The sequence below is a fragment of the Gossypium hirsutum genome, chromosome A06 (genome assembly GCF_007990345.1).
Source record: "Gossypium hirsutum isolate 1008001.06 chromosome A06, Gossypium_hirsutum_v2.1, whole genome shotgun sequence".
Classification (NCBI taxonomy): Eukaryota; Viridiplantae; Streptophyta; class Magnoliopsida; order Malvales; family Malvaceae; genus Gossypium; species Gossypium hirsutum.
In genome coordinates, this window is record NC_053429.1 from 37233245 (window position 1) to 37252268 (window position 19024).

Consider the following 19024-nt stretch of genomic DNA (forward strand, 5'->3'; position numbering starts at 1 on the left):
GAAATGAATATGATGCACTAAGTGTGCGAATTGACCATGCGGCACTAAGTGTGTGAGTCTGACTATGTAGCACTAAGTGTGCGATTGATTACGTGGCACTAAGTGTGCGAGTTGATTATATAGCACTGAGTGTGCGGGCTCAATATACATTCGTGAATTATTATGGACACTATGTGTGCGACACTATTGAGTCGATCGCGGACAGCGGGTCGGGTAAGTGTCTTGAGTACGTGGCTAATAGGTGCTATGCTTATACTTGGTGTTGAGCTCGGTAAGTTCGAACCTATGTGACTAATATTCTTGAAGTCACATACATAAGTTTTATCGTAGGATGGGTGAAAGGCCGTATAGTCGTTTGATTGTAACGAAAACAAATCGATTTATGAAATTGCTTCAATGTCCTATTGATGAGTATATAGAATGTGAATGCATGAATTGATATGAAATTGAATTGATAAGTTGGAGGAACTAGGGTATGGTTCGGTATGGATGGAGTAAATTGTCTCGTTCCATTTTGTTTCCTCTTGTGATAATGTTGTTGATAGATGGTAGTGCATTGCTTATGACTTACTGAGTTATAAACTCACTCGATGTTTCCTTGTCACCCACTATAGGTTGCTTGGACTCATCTATTTTTGCGGGGTCGGGCCGTCATTGAAGTCATCACACCGGATAGCAAGTTTTGGTACTTTCTTCTTAGTGTGTTTAGAAGATCATTTTGGCATGTATAAGCTAGTACGTTGTGTTTGAATTATGGCATGTAAACTTTAAGCCATGCGAAAATGGCACGAATGTTCGATTGAATTGGATCAAGGGTAGGCATGAAATGGACCTAGTTACTTTCGTAACAGATGCTGGCAGCAGCAGTGTCATGAGATTGAAAAATCACTAAAAATAGTGGGAGTGGAATTAATTGATGAATAAATTATGTAATCGAAGCTCGATGAGTCTGCTTTCATGAGGAAGTAACGAAAAGATCATATGGGCAGTATATTAAGAGATAATCAGATTTTAGTGGGATAGGGCCAGAACGGTTTCTGGATTCCCTGCTCCGACTTTGGAAATTCATTATAAATTAACCAGAGATAATTAGGGGTCATACCTTATATGTGCAGATTCCTATCTGAGTCTAGATTTCATAGAAACAAACGGAAACAGTATTGAAGCCCCGTGCAGGGAGATATCCCAGTCGTAATGGGCAAAGGTCAGTGTAGTCGACCCCTGCAACTTGGGGGACTTTGACTAATAAACTGTACTAATTGGCCCAACCAAAAATTCTAGAAAAAAATACATAGATGGGCACATGAGTCTAGTTTCTGGGAAAAATTACGAAACTGATTTTCGAGTTACGAAACTCAAGATATGATTTTTAAAGCGGCTAGTACACAGATTGGGCAGTGTCTGGAAAATAAATTTTGTAAGGGGTTAAAGCCAGTTAACACCTCGTGATCGACTCCGGTGTCGGTTTCGGGTTCGGGGTGTTACATTTTATTGGTATCAGAGCTATGGTTTAGTCGGTTCTAGGACTACCATAGCACGTATGAGTCTAGCTATACATGCCATAATGTTAATGTTTAAAAGGGTGATGACTTCTGACGGTTGAAATGTTTTTGTCTTGATTAGTAAATGGATCCCGGTGAAGAAAGAACCCTAGCGGATGACGTTGAGAGCGTAGCGGCTGCTCCTGCACAAGGGACGCCGCCTGTTGAACCTCAGTCATCTGCGAATAATCAAGGTGAGGGGGCTAAACAAGCCTTCTTTACCATGATGAATGAGTGGGTCGCGCAATATGCCCGAGCCAACCCGGCTGTCCAACAATTCCCAAATTTGAATAATCCACCCCAAGAGCCTGTAAGGCCATCAGTCGCTGATCCTGTGAGGCTGAGTAAGCCACTTGTAGACTTGATTAGGAAGCGTGGGGCCGAGGAGTTCAAGGCCATAGTAACTGATGACGCCGAAAGGGCCGAGTTCTGGCTTGATAACACCATTCGGGTGTTCGATGAATTGTCTTGCACACCCGATGAATGTCTAAAATGTGTTGTATCTTTGTTGCGAGACTCAGCCTACTATTGGTGGAGGACCTTGATTTCCATAGTCCCGAACGAGCGAGTAACTTGGGACTTCTTTCAAACGGAATTCCGGAAGAAATTTATTAGCCAACGGTTCATTGACCAGAAGCGTAAGGAGTTCTTGGAACTCAAGCAAGGCCGTATGACTGTATCTGAATACGAACATGAATTCGTAAGACTTAGTAGGTATGCCCGGGAGTGTGTAGCTGATGAGGTTGCTATGTCCAAAAGATTCGAGGAAGGATTGAATGAAGATTTAAAGCTACTAACGGGTATTTTGGAAATAAAGGAATTCGTAACACTAGTCGAACGAGCCTGCAAGGCGGAGGAACTTGGAAAGGAGAAGAGGAAGGCTGAATTTGAAGCTAGAGATTATCGCAAAAGATCGACGGGTAAAGCTCCGTTCTCAGCTGTGAAGAAGTTCAGGGAGGACATTAATAAGTCGAGGGCGACTGCGGGAATTTCCATCAGGGCAAGACCATCGATGGGCTCCCGAGCTACTTCGGTAGCTAGTGTGGGCAATAATCGTCACGAGAAACCTGAATGTCCCCAATGTGGAAGACGACACCTAGGTGAATGTTGGGGCAAGTCTACTAACAGGGCCTGTTACGGATGCGGTTCGAAGGACCACTTCATTAGAGATTGCACGGAGCTGGATGAGAAGAATAAGATTCAAGGTGCAAGACCTAGTGGAGTGACATCTAGAGGTAGACCACTGAGAATATTAGGAGGCAGGGGTGGTAGTCAGAGGGGGGCCTCTGATACGGCCGATCACGCCGAGAACCGTACTCCTGCTAGAGCATATGCCATTCGCGCACGAGAGGAGGCATCCTCCCCCGACGTCATCATTGGTACCTTCACTCTCTTTGATACTAATGTGATTGCATTGATTGACCCTGGTTCTACTCATTCATATGTATGCGAAACCTTAGCAACCAGTAAGACTCTACCTGTTGAGTCTACTGAGCTCGTAATTCGAGTATCAAACCCTTTGGGTCAATGCGTACTTGTTGATAAAGTGTGTAAGAGATGCCCTCTAATAATCCGAGAATCCTGTTTTCTGGCTGATTTGATGCTTTTGCCGTTCGACGAGTTTGATGTTATTCTTGGTTTGGATTGGTTAACCGCGCATGATGCGGTTGTGAATTGCAAAAGCAAGACTATCGATTTGAGGTGCGCAAATAACGAAATAATCCGAGTTGAGTCTGCGGACTTAAGGGGGTTGCCAGCTGTAATATCAGCAATGTTGGCCCAGAAATATGTAAGGAAAGGGTGCGAAGCATACCTCGCGTATGTACTTGATGACAAGGAGTTAGAAAAGAAACCCGAATTGGTGCCGGTGGTCTGTGAATACCCGGATGTTTTTCCTGAAGAGTTACCGGGTTTGCCACCTGTTCGGGAGGTAGAGTTTGGTATTGAGCTTGTACCTGGAACTACGCCTATTTCGATCGCTCCGTATCGTATGGCACTAACCGAGTTAAAAGAGTTGAAAGCTCAGTTGCAAGAATTGACGGATAGAGGTTTCGCTCGACCGAGTTTCTCACCTTGGGGTGCACCAGTATTGTTCGTGAAAAAGAAGGACGGAACCATGAGGTTGTGCATTGATTATCGTCAACTGAATAAAGTGACGATAAAGAATAAATATCCGTTGCCGCGTATTGATGATCTGTTCGATCAATTAAAGGGGGCATCGGTGTTTTCAAAGATAGATTTGAGATCGGGTTATTATCAGTTGCGGATTCGAGATTCGGACGTACCCAAAACTGCTTTCAGAACGAGGTACGGTCACTATGAGTTCTTAGTGATGCCGTTTGGGCTCACTAATGCCCCTGCGGTGTTTATGGATTTGATGAATCGGATCTTTAGGCCGTATTTGGATCGGTTCGTAGTTGTGTTTATTGATGACATCTTGGTCTATTCAAGAGATGAGGCCGAACATGCTGAGCATCTGAGGCTAGTGTTGCAAATTTTGCGGGATAAGCAGTTATATGCTAAGTTCAGTAAGTGTGAGTTCTGGCTAAGAGAGGTTAGCTTCTTGGGTCATGTGGTATCCGCATCGGGTATTCGGGTTGACCCGAGCAAAATTTCAGCCATACTTAACTGGAAGCCTCCGAGAAATGTTACCGAAGTCCGGAGCTTTCTAGGGCTCGCCGGTTATTACCGACGATTTGTCAAAGGTTTCTCGATGATAGCCACACCAATGACGAAGCTACTTCAGAAGGATGTTAAGTTCGAATGGACGGAGAAATGTCAGAAAAGCTTCGATCAACTGAAAACTCATCTGACTGAAGCTCCAATTTTGGTACAACCCGAATCGGGTAAAGAGTTTGTCGTTTATAGTGACGCATCCCTACTTGGGTTGGGTTGCGTATTGATGCAAGAAGGTCGAGTTGTGGCCTATGCGTCGAGACAATTGAAGCCACACGAGAGAAATTATCCGACCCATGATCTCGAACTAGCCGCCATTGTGTTTGCATTGAAAATATGGCGACATTATTTGTTTGGTGAGAAGTGCCATGTGTTTTCGGATCACAAAAGTCTCAAATATTTGATGACTCAACGGGACTTGAATCTGCGACAAAGACGTTGGCTTGAATTGTTGAAAGATTACGAGCTTGTCATTGATTACCACCCGGGAAAGGCTAATGTGGTTGCGGACGCCTTAAGCCAGAAATCACTGTTTGCTTTGCGAGCGATGAATGTACACTTGTCTGTTCTACCTGACAATGTGTTAATAGCTGAATTAAAATCCAAACCATTATTGACTTATCAAATTCATGAAACTCAGAAAGTCGATGATGAATTGGTTGCAAAACGAGCTGAGTGTGTTCCGAACAAGGAATCGGAGTTTCAGATTGATGATGATGGTTGTTTGAGGTTTAGAAGTCGTTTGTGCGTTCCAAGGAATTCAGAACTCACTCCAATGATCCTGAACGAAGCCCATTGTAGCCGAATGTCAATTCACCTGGGGAGCACGAAAATGTACAACGACTTGAAACGTCAGTTTTGGTGGCATGGTATGAAGCGAGACATCTCCGACTTTGTTTCGAGATGTTTAATATGTCAACAAGTGAAAGCGGAACATCAAGTGCCTTCAGGGTTACTTCAGCCGATCATGATACCCTAGTGGAAATGGGACCGAGTCACAATGGACTTTGTGACCGGACTGCCATTGTCCGCAAGTAAGAAGGATGCGATTTGGGTTGTTGTTGATAGGCTGACTAAGTCGGCTCACTTTATCCCCGTGCGTACGGATTTTTCATTGGATAAACTAGCCGAATTGTATGTTACTCAGATTGTGAGATTACATGGAGTACCTATTTCTATCGTGTCGGATAGAGATCCGAGATTCACCTCGCGATTTTGGAAGAAATTGCAAGAAGCTCTGGGTACCAAGCTGCATTTTAGCACCGCTTTTCATCCCCAAACCGATGGTCAATCCGAGCGGATAATTCAGATACTCGAGGACATGCTGAGATGCTGCATCCTTGAGTTTAGTGGTTCATGGGAACGGTATGTACCTTTGATTGAATTCGCTTACAACAATAGTTTTCAATCAAGTATTAAGATGGCACCTTACGAGGCTTTGTACGGTCGTAAATGCCGTACACCATTATTTTGGACCGAGCTCGGTGAAAGTAAAATTTTCGGAGTTGATTGATTAAAGATGCCGAACAGAAAGTAAAAGTAATCCGTGAAAGTTTGAAGGCAGCCACAGATCGTCAGAAATCATATGTGGATCTGAAACGGAAGGGCATTGAATATCAGGTGGGAGATAAAGTGTTCCTTAAAGTTTCGCCTTGGAAAAAGGTACTTAGGTTTGGCCGTAAGGGCAAGTTGAGCCCGAGATTCATTGGGCCGTACGAAATCTCCGAACGAGTGGGGCCAGTTGCGTATAGATTGATTTTGCCCCCTGAGCTTGAAAAGATTCACGATGTCTTTCATGTTTCGATGCTTCGACGCTATCGATCTGATCCGTCGCATATAATTAGCCCATCAGAGGTTGAAATTCAAGCCGATATGAGTTATGAAGAAGAACCGATACGTATCCTAGCTCGTGAGGTGAAAGAGTTGCGAAACAAAAGGGTTCCGTTGGTTAAGGTGTTGTGGCTCAAACACGGGATCGAGGAAGCAACTTGGGAACCCGAGAGCTCGATGAAAGAACGATATCCAAACCTATTTACTGGTAAGATTTTCGAGGACGAAAATTTCTTAAGTGGGGGAGAGTTGTGACAGCCCAAAATTGACCCTAGCCGGGAAGTGGTTTCGGGACCGCTAAACCGAGTCACCGAAAGGTTTGAATGTGATGTTTATTGTCTAGAATATGTAATCATGAATGTGTAAAAATTTCAAGCTTCGATTTAGTCGATTGCATGTGAATTTAGTCAATAGGACTTATATGAGAAAATTTAAAAATGTGATAGGTCAATGCATGAGGACCTATTAGTGCATGTGGAAGAAAAAGGGGACTTGCATGTCAAATTCCCCCTCCCTAATATGTAGTGGCCGGCCATGCTATAGGTGGAAACATGTCTCCAACATGTTATGCTAGTGATGCATGTTAAGAAAAATAAAATAATAAGCATGGTGATTAAAAAAATGAAAGGAAGGGTGATGGAAAAAAATAACATGGTCTCACCCCCCTTGTTGCCGTGAATTGAAGAAAGAAAAAAAAAAGAGTTCATTCTTGAACATCCTTGGCCGAATAGAGGAAAGAAAGGAGGGGGAAAAAGGCTTGAGAAAATCGGCTATGGTGGTTGCTAGACTAAGGTATGTTTGATGTTGTCTTTGAGATGCATGCATGTTTTAAATAGCCCATGTTTAAACCTTGAATCTTGTTGATAACATGAGCAATCGGTCATGAGAAAGGGTTCAAGGAATGGTTGTTGTTCATGTTATTTGGATGAGAAATGGTGAGTTTTGTTGTTTCATGTTAAAGTTAGGTGAATGATGATAGAGGAGTGTTTGAACTATAAAAAAAAAATAAATCGGCTACCTTGTTATGAGCTAGGGCCGAATGTGGGTTTGGTTGTGTTTGAATATTACATGCTTGGTAGAATGGTGGATGAAGGTGCCGAATGTATGTTGGATTGATAGAGTCTCCAAATTGATTTTATGTGTGTATGCATGACCGAATATACGTGGTCACATGAGTAAGGAAATGAGTTATTTGATATGTGGTAAAAGTTAAGTACTAAATCGAAGGTTGCTAAAATTGCCATTTCTTAGCCGAATATGTGCTTGATCAATGAAGGAATTGTTGAAGAACATAGGTGAACTTGGTGAGGGCAATCGGCCTAGTGTATAAATGATATGAAGATTTTAGGAAATTGTTTTGGTTAGGTGTATGTATGATTAAGTATATTCGGCAATATACTTAAAGTGGGTACATGATATTACATTATAATTATTGAGCTTGAGTATATGGATATGTGTATATGTGGTCATATAATGACATCTTGGTTTGAAAATTTAATGATGTGTGATTGCCGAATGTGATAAATAAATTCATGTTATTGAGTTAAATATTGAATACTCTTATTTGTATTATTTAAGCTCAAGAACCTAAAGAAGAGGCGTCCAACAAGGGGAAATCGAAGGTCATCGAGTAGCCGACTCGGAATTATTTTACCCAACATAAAGTAAGTCATTAAGCATGTAGTGGGTAGTATTTCAAATGGTCATAATGTGTATGTATTGATGCTGATTGGAATGAATAAATATACATATATATATGCATGTACGTATGTGATGATGAAATTGTTGAATGAATGAAAAGAGGTAAGATGTACTGAGTTGTTGATCTCGGCACTAAACGTGCGGGATAACCATTTATGACCATGAGATGGGCGCTAAGTGCGCGGGATTAAATTGTACAGCACTAAGGGTGCGATTTGACTATGTTGCACTCAGTGTGCGAAATGAATATGATGCACTAAGTGTGCGAATTGACCATGCGGCACTAAGTGTGCGAGTCTGACTATGTAGCACTAAGTGTGCGATTGATTACGTGGCACTAAGTGTGCGAGTTGATTATATAGCACTGAGTGTGCGGGCTCAATATACATTCGTGAATTATTATGGACACTATGTGTGCGACACTATTGAGTCGATCGCGGACAGCGGGTCGGGTAAGTGTCTTGAGTACGTGGCTAATAGGTGCTATGCTTATACTTGGTGTTGAGCTCGGTAAGTTCGAACCTATGTGACTAATATTCTTGAAGTCGCATACATAAGTTTTATCGTAGGATGGGTGAAAGGCCGTATAGTCGTTTGATTGTAACGAAAACAAATCGATTTATGAAATTGCTTCAATGTCCTATTGATGAGTATATAGAATGTGAATGCATGAATTGATATGAAATTGAATTGATAAGTTGGAGGAACTAGGGTATGGTTCGGTATGGATGGAGTAAATTGTCTCGTTCCATTTTGTTTCCTCTTGTGATAATGTTGTTGATAGATGGTAGTGCATTGCTTATGACTTACTGAGTTATAAACTCACTCGATGTTTCCTTGTCACCCACTATAGGTTGCTTGGACTCATCTATTTTTGCGGGGTCGGGCCGTCATTGAAGTCATCACACCGGATAGCAAGTTTTGGTACTTTCTTCTTAGTGTGTTTAGAAGATCATTTTGGCATGTATAAGCTAGTACGTTGTGTTTGAATTATGGCATGTAAACTTTAAGCCATGCGAAAATGGCACGAATGTTCGATTGAATTGGATCAAGGGTAGGCATGAAATGGACCTAGTTACTTTCGTAACAGATGCTGGCAGCAGCAGTGTCATGAGATTGAAAAATCACTAAAAATAGTGGGAGTGGAATTAATTGATGAATAAATTATGTAATCGAAGCTCGATGAGTCTGCTTTCATGAGGAAGTAACGAAAAGATCATATGGGCAGTATATTAAGAGATAATCAGATTTTAGTGGGACAGGGCCAGAACGGTTTCTGGATTCCCTGCTCCGACTTTGGAAATTCATTATAAATTAACCAGAGATAATTAGGGGTCGTACCATATATGTGCAGATTCTTCTCTGAGTCTAGATTTCATAGAAACAAACGGAAACAGTATTGAAGCCCCGTGCAGGTAGATATCCCAGTCGTAATGGGCAAAGGTCAGTGTAGTCGACCCCTGCAACTTGGGGGACTTTGACTAATAAACTGTACTAATTGGCCCAACCAAAAATTCTAGAAAAAAATACATAGATGGGCACATGAGTCTAGTTTCTGGGAAAAATTACGAAACTGATTTTCGAGTTACGAAACTCAAGATATGATTTTTAAAGCGGCTAGTACACAGATTGGGCAGTGTCTGGAAAATAAATTTTGTAAGGGGTTAAAGCCAGTTAACACCTCGTGATCGACTCCGGTGTCGGTTTCGGGTTCGGGGTGTTACAGTTATTTAGTTAAAGATGCGTATGATTATTGGGTTGAAAATATGTTTATTTGAATGCCATGGATTTGGTTAAAATTTGAGGTATGATTCGTAATCACAATGTGATTAATAATGCATGTATTATATTTAATTAGCCATGTGCTTAATATATTTATGAGTATGACTCGTATAAATATGTGAATATTTGGAATTTTGTTTTTGTTTAGTAATGCCTCGTAACCCTAGTCCAGTGACAAATACGGGTTAGGGGTGTTACATTTTATTGGTATTAGAGCTACGGTTTAGTCGATTCTAGGACTAACGTAATGTGTGTGAGTTTAGCTAAACATGCCATAAATTATACTGCGATAGTGTGATGACTTCTGACATTTGAAAATGTGCTTTTATATAGTAAATGGGTCCCGATAGAGCTGTTGCTGATGATGTTGAGAGTGTAGCGCCTGCTTCCGTGCATGGGACAGTGCCAGTTGAATCACGACCTATCTCGAGTAGCCATGAGGGGGAGGCTAAACAAGCCTTATACCAAATGATGAATGAATGGTTTACTCAGTATATCTGGACTAATCCGGCTGTACAATAACCTCTACCCCCGAATAATCCATCTCTGATACCTGTGATACCCCTGCTGAGTGATCCGATGAGATTTAACTGGCCTCTTGTAGATAAAATCAGAATACACGGGGCCGAAGAGTTTAAAGCTAATGATGATGATGATGCTGAACGGGTCCAGTTGTGGCTCGATAATACTATCCGTGTGTTCCAAGAGTTATCATGTACTACGGATGAATGTTTAAAGTGTGCCATATCTTTATTACGAGACACTAAATATCACTGGTGGAATACATTAGTATCAGTGGTTTCGAAAGAGATAGTGACTTGGAATTCTTTCAAGTGGAGTTCCGTAAGAAATACATCAGCCAGAGATTTATCGACTAGAAACACAAAGAATTTCTGGAATTGAAGCAGGGTCGTATGACCATAACCGAGTACGAGCGGAAATTTGTGAGATTTAGTCGATATGCTCGTGAATGTGTTTCAACCGAAGCTATCATGTGTAAAAGATTCGAAGACAGTTTAAATGAAACATTAAATTATTGGTTGGTATATATGAAATTAAAGAGTTTGTGGTACTTGTTGAGCGAGCTTGCAAAGCCAAAGAGCTCGGGAAAGAGAAAAGAAAAGCTAATTTTGAAGCCAGAGATTCTCGTAAAAGATCATCGAGCAAGACTTTTCAATCAGCATCGAAGAAGTTCTGAGATGATTCTAGTTGATTTAAAGCTACTTCTGACTTTTCTAGACAAGATCGAGACCGACCTCCTGTGAGTTCACGAGCCACTTCGATTGCTAATGTTGGCAATGATTGGCAAAACAGACTCGAGTGTAAGCATTGTGGTAAATGGCATTCTAGAAGTTGTATATTGCTTGATCTGTCTTGTTTTAAATGTGGATCGATGGATCATTTCATTCGAGATTGTCCGATGTTAGCCGAGCAAAACACTGTTCAGAATGTGAGACCAAGTAACATGTCAGCATGAGGCAGACCACCCAGATATTTGGGTAATGTGAGTGGTAGTCAGAGAGGGACAAAAGATACAGCGGTTCGATCTGAGGCTCGTGCACCTGCCAGAGCATATGCTATACAAGCTCACGATGAGGCTTCTTCCCCAGATGTTATTACCAGTACTTTCACTCTTTATGATACTAGTGTTATTGCATTCATTGATCCTGGTTCGACTCATTCATATGTGTGTGAAACATTAGTATCCAGTAAGACTTTGCCTGTTGAGTCTACTGAGTTTGTAGTTCGAGTATCAAATCCCCTGGGCCGGTGTGTTTTGGTTGACAAAGTGTGTAAAAATTGCCTGTTGATAATTCGAGATTCATGCTTTTCGGTCGATTTGATGTTGTTACCATTCGACGAGTTCGATATAATTTTTGGGTATGGACTGGCTGACTTTGCATGATGCCATTGTTAATTGCAAAAGAAAGACTATTGATTTGAGATGTCAGAACAACGAGATTATTCGGATTGAATCTAATGATCTGAGTGGTTTACCAGTAGTAATATCTTTGATGTTAGCTCGGAAGTATGTGAGAAAAGGTTGTGAAGCTTACTTTTCTTATGTGCTTGATAGTAAAGTGACTGAAAAGAAGATTGAATCTGTACCAGTTGTGTGTGAGTATCCGGATGTGTTTCCTGAAGAATTACCGGGTTTGCCACCTATTCGAGAGGTAGAGTTTGGTATTGAGTTAGTTCCAGGTGCGACTCCGATTTCGATAGCTCCATATCGAATGGCACCTACTGAATTAAAAGAATTGAAAGCACAGTTGCAAGAGTTAACAGATAAAGGTTTTGCACGATCGAGTTTCTCTCCCTGGGGTGCACCAGTTCTATTTGTGAAAAAGAAAGACAGAACTATGAGAATGTGTATTGATTATCGCCAGCTAAATAAAGTGACTATAAAGAATAAATACCAGTTACCACGGATTGATGACTTGTTCGATCAGTTAAAAGGGGTTTTAGTGTCTTCAAAGATAGACTTGAGATCAGGTTATTATCAGTTGCGAGTCAGAGACTCCGATGTGCCAAAAACTTCTTTTCGAACGAGGTACAGACATTATGAGATTTTAGTTATGCCGTTCAGACTTAATAATGCACCTACTGTTTTTATGGATTTGATGAATCAGATCTTCAGGCAGTATTTAGATCGGTTTATAGTTGTGTTTATTGATGATATACTGATTTACTTTCGTAACAAAACTGAACATGCCGAGCATTTGAGACTTGTGTTACAGACTTTGTGAGAAAAATAGTTGTATACGAAGTTTAGTAAGTGTGAGTTCTGGTTACACGAAGTTAGCTTTCTGGGACATGTTGTTTCAGCATCAGGTATTCGGGTTGATCCGAGTAAGATTTGAGCTATACTCAATTGGAAACCTCCTAGAAACGTTTCTAAAGTCAAAAGTTTTCTGGGACTTGCTGGTCATTATAGACAATTTGTGAAAGGTTTCTCTATGATTGCAACTCCGATGACGAAGCTGCTGCAGAAAGATGTCAAATTCGAGTGGTCAGAAAGTGCCAGAAAAGTTTTGATTAGTTGAAAGCTCTTTTAATCGAAGCTCCGGTGTTAGTTCAGCCAGAATCAGGTAAAGAATTTGTTATTTATAGTGATGCATCTTTAAATGGTTTGGGCTTTCTTTTGATGCAGGAAGGCGAAGTTATAGGTTATGCCTCGAGACAATTAAAACCGCATGAAAAGAACTATCTGACGCACGATCTAGAGTAGGCAGCTATCGTGTTTGCATTAAAGATATGGCACCATTATTTGTTTGATTAAAAATGTCATGTTTATTCCAATCACAAAAGTCTGAAGTACTTGATAACTTAGAAAGATTTAAACTTGAGACAGCACCGATGGTTAGAGTTACTAAAAGACTACGAACTTGTGATTGACTATCACCCGGGAAAGGCTAATGTGGTTGCTGATGCTTTCAGCTGAAAATCACTGTTTGCTTTGCGTGCAATGAATTCACATATAGCTATGTCAGATGATGGTGCGATGATAGCTGAGTTAAAAGCAAGACCGTTATTTATTCAGTAGATTTGTGAAGCTCAGAAAATTAACAATGATTTGGTAGTGAAACGGGTTCAATGTGATTCAAATGTAGATTCAGAGTTTCGAGTTGATGATGATGATTGTTTGAGATTCAGGAACCGAATATGTGTTTCGAGAAATACAGAGTTGATTCAGATGATCTTGAATGAAGCTCACAATAGTCAATTATCTGTTCATCTGGGTAGTACGAAGATGTATAATGATCTGAAACAACATTATTGGTGGCAAGGCATGAAACGAGACATTTCTAACTTTGTATCGAAATGTTTAGTCTGTCAGCAAGTAAAAGCCGAGCATCAGGTACCTTATGGATTTCTGCAGCCGATTATGATACCTGAATGGAAATGGGACAGAGTTACATGGATTTTGTATCCGATTTACCATTGACACTGAGCAAGAAAGATACAATCTGGGTTATTTTTGATAGATTGACCAAATCTGCTCATTTTGTTCCAGTTCGTACTGATTACTCATTTGATAAACTGGCTGAATTGTATGTTTCTCAGATCGTGAGGTTACATGGTGTGCCTATATCTATTATGTCTGATAGAGATTCGAGGTTTACATCACGGTTTTGGAAGAAACTGCAAGATGCATTAGGTACTAACTTGCTTTTTAGCACTGCTTTTCATCCCCAGACAGACGGTCAGTCTGAGCGAATTATTCAGATACTTGAGGATATGCTGAGATGTTGCATTCCCGTGTTTGAGGGTACGTTGGAACGATATCTACCTCTGATTGAATTTACATACAATAATAGCTTTCAATCGAGTATCAGAATGGCACCTTATGAAGCTTTGTACAGTCGTAAATGCCGTACACCTTTGTACTGGATTAAGCTCAGTGAAAATAAGATACACGGGGTCGATTTGATCAAAGAAACCGAACAGAAAGTAAAAGCAATCCGTGAAAGTTTGAAAGCAGTATCAAATCGTCAGAAATCGTATGTCAACATGAAACGTAGAGACATAGAGTTTCAAATCGGGGATAAAGTATTTTTGAAAGTCTCACTGTGGAAGAAAATACTCAAATTCGGTCGTAAAGGCAAATTGAGTCTGAGATTTATTGGACCGTATGAGATTATCGAGAGAATTGGGCCAGTTGCATATAGACTGCTGTTGCCACCTAAGCTAGAAAAGATCCACAATGTATTCCATGTCTCGATGCTTCGTAGATATCGATCCAATCCTTCACATGTGATTAGTCCGACCGAAGTTTAGATTAATCCCAATATGTCGTACGAGGAAGAACCGATTCGTATTCTAGCTCGCGAGATTAAAGAGTTGCGAAATAAGAAAATTTCATTGGTTAAAGTATTGTGGCATAAACATGGAGTTGAAGAAGCAACGTGGGAGCTAGAGGGTGCAATGAAAGAGAGTTATCTGAACCTTTTCATCGGTAAGATTTTCAAGGATGAAAATCCCCAATGGGGGAGAGTTGTAACAGTCCGATTTAGACCCTAATCGGAACGGTGGTTTCGAGACCATGAATCTGAGTCAAAAAAATATTTAAATATTATTTTTTGTGTTTATTATATATGAATTTAAAAATTTAATTGTTTGTGTGCTTAATTAAATAAAAAGGACTTAATCGCGTAAAATGAAACCTTGATAGTTTAATTCATAAAGGTTGATTTGCTAGTGGCTTTTTAATAAGGAGTATTTATGTTGCAAATTTCCCATGATAATATACATTGGACGGTTTTAGCCTTATTAAACTATGGTTTATTATTTTATTATAAAGGTTATTAAAGTAAATTATGAAATATTATGAATTATAATAAAACAAAAATTTAAAAGACATGTTTTATATACATGTTTTTGGCCGAACCTTAAAAAAAGAAAATAAGTTAAAAGCTTTTGGAATTTCGGCACTTTGGAGGCTTAATTCAAGGTCAGTTTTTGTTCGATTTTTGATAATTTTTATGTTTTTGAGATTGATACGTGATATTCGCGACGGGTTTTAAAAATTTATAATTAATCGTTCTTGAAACTAACTATTATCACGATGAAAGCAAGTGTACCTATCGAACAGTAGTATAGCTTTAGCTAGACTGGATTGTCGAACCCAAAGGAACCAAGAGTACTAGTAATTACTTTCTTTTTATTATCTAAACTAATTAACTAAACTAAGAATGCACAGAGAGAAATTGGGGAAAAGCTTTCGGGAAAATTCAATTGATTAAGACAATACCCAAGGAAAAATCCACCTAGACTTCACTTGTTATTTGAATCTGAATCTAACGATTTATTCATTTGACTTGATCCGTAGAAATCCCTAAGTTATATTATTATCTCTCTCGAGACTAATAACGTCTTACCCTAGGTTGATTTAATTGAAATCTCTTTCTAATTAACGCCCTAGTGTTGCATTAACTCGATCTATGGGTCCCCTTATTAGGTTTCACCCTAATCCGGCAAAATCTTATCACCCTATCTCTAGGTGTGCAATCAACTCCGTTTAATTACGACAAATTTACTCTTAGACAGGGTCTTTTCCTCCTCTGAATAAGAGCATTAACTTGAATCAATATCCTGGAATGTTAAAACAAGAATTAAGAACACATAACTAAGAACAAGTCAAACATTTATTATACAATTCAGATAATAGTAACAAGATCTGTCTTAGGTTTCATTCCCCTTAGGTATTTAAGGGGTTTAGTTCACAATTATAAAAGAAAACATCTCAGAAGAATAATGAATACAAAACATAAAGAAAACCCAAAACCCCTAAATGGAAATTGAAAGGAGATCTTCAGTCTTGACGATGAATCCAGCTTCTGAGATGGACTAATAGGCTTCCCTTGAGTAATTCCTTGCTTCCTACTCCGCGCGTTGTTCTAAGTGCCTCCTATGGTGTTTAAATAGGCTTTAGAATGCCTAAGAGCCCTCAAAAGTGGCCTTTTTTGAATAGGGCTATACTTGGGCTCGGCAGGGACACGCTCATGTGACACGCTCGTGTGCGATTACTCCGGCCCATGGTCAAGGCTATTCAATAGGCACGGGCGTGTAGTCTACCCGTGTAAGTCATGCTTCGATCCTGCCAAATGGACACGGCCGTGTGACACGCCTGTGTGAGGAAGTCCAGGCCGTGTTGATTTCCCATGTGGGTCTATTTTATCCGTTTTCAGCCTGTTTCTCGCTCTTTTTACTCTCCTATGCTCACCTAAGTATAAAACATGAAATTAAAGGATAAGGAGCATCGAATTCACCAAATCTAAGGAGAAACCATCCATAAATGTGCCAAGCATGGGATAAAAATATGTATAAATTACGGTTTATCAGAGATCGTTGCTCCGAATACTACCCGACCCATGCTTGAATTTTTTATTTTGGTGAATATTTTAAGTTATGCCATTGATGAATATTTGTATTTTGTGATGTTTGGTGATGAAATATCAAAAATATGTTTTAGATTAACATGTTTTGTATTGGAGTTTTTGATGATTTTGAGTTATTAGGACTAAATTGCAAAAATAATAAATTGAAGGATTAAAATGAAAAATAAATGAAATATATTGATTAGTATAAGCACAAGGAAGAGTCGGCCTAACTATGATGTGGTGAGATTTTGAGTATTTTGTGTTTTATGCATTTAGGACTAAATTGTAAAATTATGAAATATTAGGGGTAAAATGGTAATTTTCCCATTTATGTGTTGTTGGATTAAATTGAATGAAATTGTGTTTCAATGAGGTTAATTTGAAATTATATAGATCAAGAACAAAGGGAATTGAATTTGGATCGGGGAAAAACAAAAATAGTAGAATAGCCGAATTGTAACGTCTGTCGATATCCGATGTAAGTCTTTAAGCAGTTAAACATGGCTTATTTTGAACATAGATTGATTTACTATGATGATTCAAAATTTGACAATGTATTATTAGGTTAGCCGAATGAGAAATATCAATGAATTAATGTGATTGAGTTGTATTTGAATGATATCAAAACCTCTGAAAGTGTGTATGTGTTACATGGAATATTATACGATCCGATATATGAAATGTTGTGGAATGATTTTATGTTTGTGATATTCAGGCTTTGAGCCTTGCAAGCCTTGTGCTGGTGACTTTGATCAGGCTTTGTGCCTAGTAGGCTTAGTGCCGGTGAATAAATATCAGACCTTAGGTCTAGCAGGCTTTGTGCCGGTGTGTAATTCAGGCTTATGCCTAGCAGGATTTATACCGGTGATTTGTTTTCAAGTTTATGATTATAAGAGTTCAAGTTACTATGAATATTGAGGAAGTGAAATTGAGTTGGATGGCATTGTATATGTTCGGCCACATAGGTAAGTATATGTAAGCTTATATTGGACTTGAATATTTGATTACATGTGAGTTTATATTGAATTTGTGTATTTGGTCATATGTGAAGTTATTTTGAATGTGCATATTTGGCCATATGTGATGTTATATTGAAATTGAACTATAGGTTACATATGTTTTTTTATATAACCTTTATATATTTGGCCACATGTGAGTTCATAAAGAATTTTGTATATTCGACCATACTTATAAGTGCCAATGTGATAATATATTTGCTCTTGTATAATCGACTATATAGGAAATATATATATGTGGTGACATATATTTCATTTTGAACATTCGACCAATGTATCTTAATGTGTTAAAGTGTAATATTATTGATAAAATTCGAATAACTGAATGTTTTGATTATCAATTGAGTTGTTTATTTTGCTTAAAGCTTACTAAGCTAAGTTAGCTTACTCTGCGTGTTTTGGTTACTTTGTTTTATAGATTTTGGTTGTAAGCCACGAGCTTGGGGATCGTTATCGAAGTCATCCACACTATCGTCAACTTTCGGTACTATTAAAAGTTTATTTTCGAACTTATGGCATGTATAGGCTAATATGTATTTTGTTCAACTTTAAATATGTATATATCTTGAGCCATGCGAATATGGCTTATCTTTAAAGTTTGGATATGGTTATGTTTGGCAATGGTTTATCTCATTCTGATTTTAATATTATGTGAGATGAATGAAAAGTATATGTGATTTGTGTTCTATGATTTGGAAATAGCTTGAAAGTGATTATTGGATTTGGTTGTAATTGATAAATCGATTATGGTATGTGTAAATGTGGTTAGACAATTCGGTTATGGTACATGTCTGGTTAATTATAAATGCGAATCTATATATTAAGCTTGTTTAATGCATATTTTGAATGGCATGATATAGGGTATATTTTGTGTTAATGAATAGAACTTAATTCGGTCTGCATGTAAAGTGTATGTGTTTTTAAAGTGATTAGTTGTTTAATATAGACTGTAAGTGAGATAAAGATATTTACCAAATGAATGGTGATTTGAGTAATAATGTACTATGGGATTTATGTGAATTTTAACAAGATGATAATTATATATATACATGTACATGTTGTGTATTTGAATGAAACTTGTAACACCCCTTACCCGTATCCGTCGCCGGAACAGGGTACGAGACATTACCGAATCATAGTACATCCCATTAAATAAAACCAAGACAAAAATATGGCATACAATTAGATCATGAATCATTATAACATATGCCTTTAATAATATTAGCCAATTTCAAAGGCTTCGTACAAAATAATCGGTCAAATTCTATACTTAATATTTTAAAACCTAGACAATTATGACACATAACAAAATAACTAAGTCTACTATACATGCCATAATTCAAAATGTTTAGTCCAAATACCCAGAAATATTGATAGTGCAGGAAGATCTTCAACGATCCTTGACTCCTGTGCAAGCTGGACGACACTTTAAGACAAAAGAGAGAAAAGAAGGTAAGCTTATAGCTTAGTAAGCAAGTATGTAAATAATGAATAAAGAATCTAATATGTTTACACAATAACTCAAGTGTATCTACTTTTAATTTCACCATTTACTCCACTTTGATCAAGCTGTCTCTACTGCATCATACTCACTAAA